Source organism: Phyllobates terribilis, unplaced genomic scaffold (assembly GCF_046119375.1).
Source record: "Phyllobates terribilis strain yellow unplaced genomic scaffold, ASM4611937v1 Scaffold_5__5_contigs__length_657084704, whole genome shotgun sequence".
In the NCBI taxonomy this organism is placed as follows: Eukaryota; Metazoa; Chordata; class Amphibia; order Anura; family Dendrobatidae; genus Phyllobates; species Phyllobates terribilis.
Genome location: NW_027362765.1, coordinates 210,054,734 through 210,065,364, shown reverse-complemented (window position 1 = coordinate 210,065,364; position 10,631 = coordinate 210,054,734).

Genomic DNA, 10,631 nt, shown 5'->3' with positions numbered 1-10,631 from the left:
CAGCCATGTTGGTTGTGGCATTACATTGATTGGCTGGCCGCACAGCATCATAAGGTCTATTTCAGACCTGGCACCGCTGTGCTCGTCACAGTCACTCCAGAATCAGGCAGAGTAGGGAGAGGTGCTGCTGCGTCAGGGAGAGATTTGCTTGTGTATTAGGCAGTGTAGGGAGAAAAGCCGTACATTACACATATCCATCTTAGCAAACAGTCCTTTTGAGGACTAACTAATCCATCTGCAGAGATATCAGGCAGGCAGGGTGTATATAGGCAGGCAGTGTATATAGCAGACTGCAGTGCATATAGCACAAGAGGCTCCATTCCAATTCTGCCTTCTGCTGCTGTTAGATATTTCTATACAAAGGCCCAGGTCTCAGGGGCCAGGAATACTTTTTTTTGGATCTTAATCCTCATTATTTGCTTAAAAAGCAATCCAGAGAGCACCGTTTTTCTGCGTCATTTGCTTGTTGGCACTGCAGAATACAGCCAGGTCCTTTCCATATTACAGCGCTAGAAATCCAGCTATTTGAAACTGTGTTTTCTCCATCAAACGGATCACATATACGTTGTCAGAAAATACTGCCATTTCTGGCCTCCATTAAAAATTTCCTTTAGTGTGTCAGTGAAGCAATTCACAGCAGTTTGCTGTTCAAACTACTTACCTACAGGCCAGGTATTTAAAACTCTCTTTTCTCCGTCAAACGGATCACATATAAATAAGCTCCTAACTCATTTGTAGTGAGCATGGAAGATACTGTCCTCCATTTAAAATGGGCAAGGCACGTGGCATGGGACGGGGAACTGGACATGATGGTAATCGTGCATGCAGAGGCCGAGGACAAGGCTGTGGGCAAGCTGAAATTGTGCCAAAACAAACACCCACATCTTCTCACCTGACCTTCCTGTACCAATTCCTAGGGGACTGCAGCACACCACTATTAAACCCAGAGCAGTGTCAAAAGGTTGTTGGTTGGATAGCAGATAATGCTTCCAGTCACTTAGCCACCACCACCCTGTCTTCCACACGGTCAAGTCTCAGTAGCCGTGAGTCTGGACCGCATATTCCTCACCCTGATCCTCCTTCCTCCCACCATGCTCAGTGTCCAGAGACAACTGATCCCACACTTGGACACTCTGAAGAGCTGTTCACTTTTCCATTTATAGATTCGGGCCTCTCGCCCGGTCCACTTAAAGCGGGGCAAGAGGAGATCGCGTGTTGCGATGCCCAAATATTTGAGCAGCGACGGTCACACTAAGACGACGGTGGGAAAGTGTCACAAGAGGTGGACGATGATGAGACACAATTGTCAGAAAGTCAGGAGGAGGAACAGGGTGCGGAAGTGGAAGACGAGGTGGTGGATGATATAGTAACTGACCCAACCTGACAGGAGGACATGCAGAGCGAGGACAGAAGCACACAGGGGGAGGGAGGCAGAGCACCCCAACAGGCAGGAAGAAGCAGTGTGGTGGCCGCAGACAGAAGGCAGGCAACCGTTTCCCGTAACACCAACATGAAGGAAGTTGCCAGTACAACTGTTAGGTCTTCCCGAGTCTGGTTGTTTTTTAAAGACTCTGCCGATAACCCCAAAAAGGCCATTTGCACCACCTGCCAGGCCAGCATCAGCAGGGTTGGCAAAACGACTAGCCTGACCACCACCAGCATGATCAGGCACAAGGCAGCAAAGCACCCGACTTTGTGGGCCGAACCCCAGGGTCCAGGAAGAGTGTCTGCATGTGGCACCATTGCTTCTTCCGCTGTTGTGCATGCAAGCCAATCCCCTGTCCATGGTGCATGCGAAGATGCCTCCTGCCCTGCACCTGTCGTTGCGCACTCTCAAGTACCAGCATCAGGAAGCACTTCCATGTCGTTGTCCCAGCACAGCGTTCAGTTGTCCATACCCCAGTCCTTGGAACGCAAGGGCAAATATGCAGCCAATGCCCCACAGGCCACACTACTAAATTCTCACATTTCACGACTGCTTGCGCTCGAAATGTTGCCTTTTAGGCTCGTGGAGACGGAAGCATTCCATAACCTGATGGCCGCGGCTGTCCCTCGGTACTCGTTCCCCAGCCGCCACTATTTGTCCCGTTGTGCCGTCCCCGCATTACACAAGCACGTGTCCCAAAACATTAGTCGTGCCCTCAACAACGCAGTTACCGGGAAAGTCCACCTAACCACGGACACGTTTTGCTGATGGCACACTGGGTTAACATAGTGGAAGCCGGGACCTAGTCGGACCTTGGGACAGAACACGTCCTCCCGACGCCAAGGATTGCAGGCCCTAGGTCAATCAGGGTTGCCCCCCCCGGTCTACAGCTCCTGCACCTCATCCTCCTCAGCCTCCTCCTCCTCTTCAGCCTCCATCTCCGAAATGACCACATCAGTCACAAGCTGGAAGTATTGCAGCACTGCCTCGGCCAAGCGGCTACAGGCTGTGCTGAAGCTAATATGCTTAGGTGACAAACCGCACAATGCTGAAGAGTTGTGGACAGCTCTGAAAGAACAGGCTGATCTGTGGCTCACACCGCTGAACCTACAGCCAGGCATGGTTGTGTGTGACAATGGCCGGAACCTGGTGGCGGCACTGAGGCGAGGCGAGCTCACACACGTACCATGCCTGGCCCATGTGCTTAACCTCGTGGTTCAGTGGTTTCTCAAATCCTACCCGGAGCTGCCGGATCTGCTTGTTAAAGTACGCTGCCTGTGTGCCCATTTTAGAAAGTCAGCTACAGCTTCCGCTGCCCTTGCCATGTTTCAGGAGTGTTTGCTGCTTCCGGCTAACAGACTGGTGTGTGATGTCCCCACGCATTGGAACTCTACACTGCAGATGTTGGGAAGGATTTGTGAGCAGAAGAGGGCAGTTGTTGAGTACCAGCATCAACTAGGCCGTCGGTATTCAGTTCAGACTCCACACATAAGACCTCAGGAGTGGACATGGATATCAGACATATGTACCATCCTCCAAAACTTTGAGGACTCCACCAAGATGGTGAGCGGCGATGACGCCATAATTAGCGTCACCATCCCACTTCTCTGTTTTCTTAAACGCTCTCTGCTCACAATCAAAGAGGATGCATTGCAGGCAGAGCACGATGAGATGGAGCAAGCAACCATACAGGGTGATTACACAGCCAAGCCTCATCTCATCCCAATGTGGATTGGGTGACAATGAGGAAGAGGAGGAGAGGGAAGGACAGGAGCTAGTTTCCTGCGTTATAGACGGTACTACCTGCACAGCTGTCATACCGTCTGTTCAGCGTGGATGGCCAGAGGACAGAGAGGAGGAGGAGAGCATGGTCAGTCATCCTCTTGGTGAGGACACGGACGTCTTGCCTGTTAGTAGTCTGGCACGCATGGCTGAGTTCATGTTACACTGCCTTTCCCATGACCCTCGCGTTCTCAAAATTTTGGGTGACAGTCATTACTGGTTGGTGACACTTCTATACCCACGCTACAAGGAGAACTTTATATCTCTTATTCCTGAGGCGGATAGGTCTACAAAAATGGGGCTGTACCAGAAGGCCCTTGCTGCGGAACTATTAAAAAAATTCCCATCTGAAAACGCTGGCAGGAGAGGGCACAAGGAAGGAGTATAGGCGAGAGAGACACAACTTCAATCCAGCAGAGGCAGGGGAACACTGTCAAAGTTCTGGGAGAGTTTTCTCAGACCCTCCCATCGCACGGGCCCTGAGGCGTGGGGTACTCTCACAAGTAGTGCAAAGTTTGGAAAGATGCTGAGGGAGTACCTTGCTGACCTTACCAACGTCCTCCGTGATTCCTCTGTGCCTTATAATTATTGGGTATCCAAGCTGGATACGTGGAATGAACTGGCTCTCTATGTCTTGGAGGTCCTGGCCTGCCCTGCCGCCAGCGTTTTATCAGAGCAGGTTTTTAGTGCCACTGGTGGAATTATAACTGATAAGCACATCCGCCTGTCAACTGAAAATGCTGACAGGCTGACTCTTATAAACATGAACAAGGGCTGGATTGGGCCTGACTTCTCAACACCACCGAATGATAGCAGCGTAACATAAACTCAAATCCAGTGTCTTTTCTTGGGAGGTGTATTCCTATGCACCATTTTCACACCCACACATGGGTATACGCTTCCTGATTTTGGCTATTTGCTCTTATCCTCCTCCTTCTCCTCATCCTCCACCACCATATCACCAGGGTGACCGTGGTCCGTGATGCAACACCCACATAATTTTTTAAAAGAGTGTTTATGATGCTCGTAAAAAAAATTTTTTATACAGTATGTTCATGTATACCCCCCAGGGGTAAATGTTTGTCAGCCTAGGGTATGCAGACTTACTGCATACCCTATAACTGTATAGCTGACTCTCTCCTTTCTAATGTGAATTTGTCGTTACTGTGGCCCTGCTCTATGTGTCTTTAATTTCTTAGTGGGGTTTTTCCTAAATTTGGTCAGCCGTTGGACTCACTGCATATCCTATAACTCTACAGCAGACTCTCTCCTTTCTAATGGGAACATGTCGTACTCGTTACTGTGGCCCTGCTCTATGTGTCTTTCAGAGTCCCTCCATCATCAATGAAACAGGATGTGTCTGATGATGTGTCACACACCACATTGCCAGATAAGGTTGTAAAATGTTAAAATGACATTTCCTGGTGAATGCATTTGCCTTAAAAAATAACGTAAAAAAAAAACAAAACAGTAGGAACTTTCTTTAGTATAAAAACAGAGTCGCCAATGTAACCTCAATGTAATCACATTGTTCAGCTCTTGCACCTCCTCCTCCATCTCCTAAATGACCACATCAGTCACAAGCTGAAAGCACTGCAGCACTGCCTTGGCCAAGCGGCAACAGGCTGTGCTGAAGATAACATTCTTAATGCTTAGGTGACAAACCGCCCAGTGCTGCAGAGTTGTTGAAACCTGTAACACAGCAGCTTTATCTGTGGCTCTCACCGCTGAACATACAGCCAGACATGGTCGTGTGTGACAATGGGCGGAAACTGGTGATGGAGAAATGACAGCCGGAGTAGATACGGTTTCCCTCTATGCCAGTCCTTTCACCGAGGTAAAGAATATGGCTGTGGGGAAATACAACTCCCACTGAGAAACTGTTTCAGATTGAAAAACATTGGGCCCACCAGAGGATTTGATTCTGAGGGTTCACCTTTCTCCCCTGCTCAAGAGCCCTATAGCAGCTGCAAAGTTAGCGCTATCATGAACTTTCCTGATGTAGAAGCCAGGGCACACCAGAGACGCAGTCCTGGCTAAGAAAAGTGTGTGGGAAGGTTCCCGGACACTCTATGGCTGCTTTTTTACTGAGGTGGAAACCCACGTAAACACGGGGAGAACATACAAAAACCTTGCAAGGCTTCAGTGCTAACCACTGATCCAATGTGCTGCAGTTCACCCTCTGATATCTAACAGGTTGGAGAAACTTGCACCTACTGCCACTCTATCTTCAGCTCCTTTGTGATAAACTAATGTATTTGGGCAGCCACTCAGTCTACCAAATAAAATTCCTGAGAAGGAAATTGGGGAAGGCTTCGCTACTGGTACTGGGGGCAGTGCTAATACCATGGCGTCGTACCATAGTTTACTGGAAATATTCCAGGCTGGTAGGAGGCAAGCAGATTCCCACAGAAAAGTTCCAGCAGTAATGTTCAGGGACCCACGCTTGAAGAAGGCGGAGACAACACTGGGAGAAACAGTGGCGGCTGGGGACCGAGTATGGACACCCGGCCGCCGCCGGCATGATGTTATGAAAAGCTTCCGCCTCCATGAGCCTAAAAGGCCACATTTCAAGTGAAGACAGCTTTAGAGGACTTCCTGGGAGAAATGACAGCTGGGTAGATATGGTTTCCCAAGTCCTTTCACCGAGCTAAAGAATATGGCTGTGGTGAAATACAACTCAGCAAAAAAAGCTGTGGATTGGCTCCGTACCGTCCCTGGCCACATTCACTTGACCACGTGTTTGTGGGTAGGTGGTCCTTCCCAGCAAGTTCACTAGGGAGGGCACGGGTAAGGTTGTGGGACCCGTGCTTGTGGAAGGCGGAGACGATACCGGGAGAAATAGTGGCGCCTGGGGACCGAGTATTGACACCTGGCCGCCGCCGGCGTGAGGCTGTGAAAAGCTTCCGCCTCCACGAGCCTAAAAGGCCACATTTCAAGTGCAAGCAGCTGCCCAGAAATCTGGCAGTTTAGTATTGCAGCCTGTGGGTGGGTGGGTGGCTGGCTGCATACTTGCGCTTGCATTCCAAGGAATGGGATAGGGACAACTGAACGCTGCACTGGGACAAGGACGTGGACTGTGATTGGTGCAAGTCTGTAAAGACAGGTGCATGACGGGAGGCATCTTCGCATGCGCCAAGGATCACTTATGATGGGCACACTTTTAGGCAGTGACCTGGGAGTCAGAGATGCTTCCAGAGGTCTTCCCCATGCTGTTCCCATGTCTTTTCAGCACTGTATGCATGTGTCTGATGATGTGTCACACACCACATGGCCAGATAAGGTTGTAAAATGTTAAAATGACATTTCCTGGTGAATGCATTTGTCTTGGTTGAAATCAATGCAAAAGTGCAAAAACGCATCAAAAACGCTACGTGTGAACATAGCCCAAGGTGTGGAGGAGTATTTTTGTTTTTGGTTATTTATTTTGCCTTATATACATGTCATTACCCTGGAAAAGATGTTTCTTAACATATTTCCCAGGAAAATCTATTTTGGTTTCGTTTTTGTATATTTTATTGTGAGTCCGTAAAAGTGGCATAATACTTTGACAACGTTGTTGACAGCAATGATCTGGGAGTCAGAGATGCTTCAAGGGGTTTTCCCCATACTGTTCCCATGTCATTTGGGCACTGTTCCCATCGATTTGGGCAATTTTTAGGCCCTCTGCAGAACGCCGTGGGGTAGCCGCCTGAAAAATGCTTGAGTTTCCCATAGACTTACATTGGTCTCGTTGCTCGGCTCGAGCACCTGAGTATTCCAATTTGCTCGACCCGAGCAACGAGTACCTGAGCATTTTAGTGCTCGCTCATCACTAGTGATGATGATGATTATTTGTACACCTTGGAGGAAACAACATTGAAAAAATGGGGACAGTAGAGTTATTATTTCAAATTAAGATAGGGTTGTCAGAGATCCGAAGGTGGTTTCCAAGCTTTAAGATCGTGTTTTCATAAATTATTCTTAGGTTATTCAGGGTTAAGTCAGTGAACTTTAAATATTGCAAAAAAAAAAGGAAATGTTTGAATAGGTTGATTTATAAGTTATTGCCATTAATTTGAGATTATTCATTTTGTCACATTGGCTTGGAAGGTGGGTTACCCGGCCTATATAGGGATGACTTGGTACATGTCAGGATATTAGTAATGATATTTTAAATCTAGATTTGCAAGCAATGGTGGATATAGCTCTTGGTGGGGTGAGGCCAAGCTTGCTTGGTTAGGCAAGATGGCCTGGTGGGGTTAGTCATTCAGGTATCTGAATGGACAGAATGGTTGTTGGTTAATGGGCTTGTGTTTTTGCTAAGCTGTGGTTATTGATGGTAAACTGTTGGATATAAAAGTTGTGTTTTGTATGATTATAAATTATAATTAAAGGCCGTGGCCAAATTTATCCACCCAAGTCAACTTGTCAGTATTTTTTATTTATGCGCTGTTTAGGTAAGACATAATTTATATATTGTGTAATGCCATTGGTTTTTGGACTGCACTGCTCGTGACAAGTTCACCTTAAAGGAACATTTTGAGCACAATTGATACTGGTAGAGTTATCCAAACAAGTGCAAGGGAACAGTTGTCCATAGCAACCAATCAGCAGACGGATCTAACTTTTTAGAATCCATATTTGAAATGAAAGAAGCATCCTGATTGGTTGCTATATGCGACTACACTACTTTTTTTTCTGCTAGTTTTGATAAATCACACATAGGCCAGTTTCAAACCTTCTCATTTCTACACTAGCCGGGGGTCTCCTGACCCAAATTAACTAATTTGAGACATGTGCACGGTTCTGACATTGTGGTTCATATACAGACAGTGACACATCATACTTCCCAAGTTTTACAGAACAGAAAGAGGGACAAACTACGCCGTGAGATTAGCACATTGCAGCAAATTTTGACCACACCCCTCGCCACCCACAAGCCACCCCCATTTACCATTTCTTTCTACCATGGCAAGAGGATAGGTGGCAGTGAGGGACATTCAGCAAACACCAGTTGATACTTACTCTATGTATTTTTTTTTTCTTTCCTTCATAGTTGTAGCAGCCATAACTTTTTCATTTTTACATAAGCTTCACTACATGAGGATTTCTTTTTTCGTGTCTGCCACGCTGCACGTTTTCTGCAGGAGAAGCTTTGCAATAGCAATCTTCTATGGTTATTGCATTTTTGCTCCATTTTTTAATCGATTTTTCCACTTGTTTGATGAGTTTTGAAGCAGCATTTTAATGTGCTTTTTTTACAGCACCGAAAAGCTTGGATTCTGTGTTTAAAAAAAGCAACTGCGTTTTTTCCATGTGTTTTTTTCACATAGAAGCCTATAAAGAGAAAAAAAGCATCAAAACCGCACAGTCCAGCGGAGTCTTTACATGTACAGTAAGTAGCAGTTGTAAATCATATCTGATTTGCTGGGACAGTAAAAAGGAGAAGAATTTTTGTGTCAAAAAATATAGCAGAAAAAAAGCAGCATTGAGGCTAAGTGCCCACGATGCAGTAATGCTCCGGATTTTTCCTGAGCGTTTCTGCATCTCCCTGGCAGAAAAAACGCATGCGGATTGTACATGCGGATTGTACATGCGGATTGTACATGCGTTTTTCCTGCCAAGGACATGCGGATGTGAAGCGTTCTTCACATGTGTTTCCGCATGCGGATTGACACGCGCTTTCCAGGCGATTTTAGCATCACTTGGAAAGTGCTTGTCAACTTGGTCACACTGTATAAATCCATGGAGCCGGCATGGATTTTATATAGTGTGACCGAAAGAATGTTTAAAAATAAAAAATAAATATATACTTACCTTCTGATGGCCCCCTGGAGTCTTTATTCGATGCGTCTCGGCTTGCCGGCAGCTCACGGTACACTGAAAGGACCGCAGGTCCTTGAGTCCACCTCGATCTGCCGGCAAGCCAAGACAAGCACACCGGGGGCCATCAGAAGGTAAGTATAATATTTATTTTTTATTTTATTCTTTTTTTTACAGTTTCTATGGTACCCGGGTCTGGAGGAGAGTCTCCTCTCCTCCACACCCGGGTACCATCCGCACATTGAAACGCATTGAATCCGCATGTACAGATCCAGTGATGCGGATTCCAAGCGTTCCAATGCAAGTCAATTTCCGCAGCATGTGCACAGCACATGCGGATTATCATTGGGGAACATGGCAGGCCTTCTACCAAGCGTTTTTTAAGCGTTTCTGCCACGGAATTGCTTAAAAAACACATCGTGGGCACACAGCCTTACACTACATGGGAACACGGCCTAAATGTCTAAGTAAAGTGGATGTGATTTCATGAAAACTGCGCCTCCTGTGCGTCTAAAGGCGCTGCTGAACTGTGCAGTTTGGGTGCATTTTTTCTCTTTTAAGTTTCTATGTGAAGCATGAAAAATCATGTAAAAAAATTACAGTTGTATTTTTAAGTGCAGAATCAAAGCTTTTCTGCAATATAAAAAAAAGCTTTAAAAATGTGTTTCAAATCTGCATCAAAACCATATCAAATAAGGGGGAAAATGCATTAAAGAAAAGCAGAAAAAATGCAATAATCAGGGAAGATTATTATTCTGTAGTGTGGTAAGGACACCTGCAGAAAACAAGCAGATAAAAAGCAGCAGAAAAAACGCAGCATTTATGCTACTTGTGAACACAGTCTCAGCATTACATTTTCATTACATTTTTTTATGCGTTTAATGGATAAAAAAATCAGGACATTTGTGTTATGACTGTGTTGTACTGGTTGTTATAATTACAGGGATACCACATATGTCCATGTTATTTGCTAATTTGTGATGTTTGTTTGTTTAAGTTTTTTAAAGTGCATTAAAAATGAAATTTTTGTTAATTATTTTCATTCCTTCTAGAGTACAGGCTTATAGAAATGCACTGATATCCAGTGAGTACGGAAAGTATTCAGACACTTTTTTGATAAATTTGCAAAAATTTCTACATTTCTGTTTTTTTTTCAGTCAAGATGGGGTGCAGAGTGTACTTTAATGAGAAAAAAATGAACTTTTTAGAATTTACCAAATGGCTGCAATGAAACAAAGAGTGAAAAATTGAAAGGGGTCTGAATACTTTCCATACCCACTGTATAAAGATGTACAGAATCTCTATGTATCAATACAATCTGCCTGTAATTTCAGAGCCTCCAATGCACATTCAAGAATAGAAAATGCTCCCACATGTCAGCGCAGGCTGTGGCTCTTAGCTTTTGCTACTATCTACAATGATGCATTGTGGAGGATTGAATTCTGATGACATCAAATCTCAAGAAAAATTGAATAATGTATCTGAGTTATAGATTAATGTGACTAGCTGCATAAATGTTCTATAGGCAAGGTTTCCAGAAAAATGCTTAAAGAGTTTGTCTGGCCTTAGGCTAGAAGTCTACAATCATGCTATGTGGCTGCCTACTTGTGTATCCTCA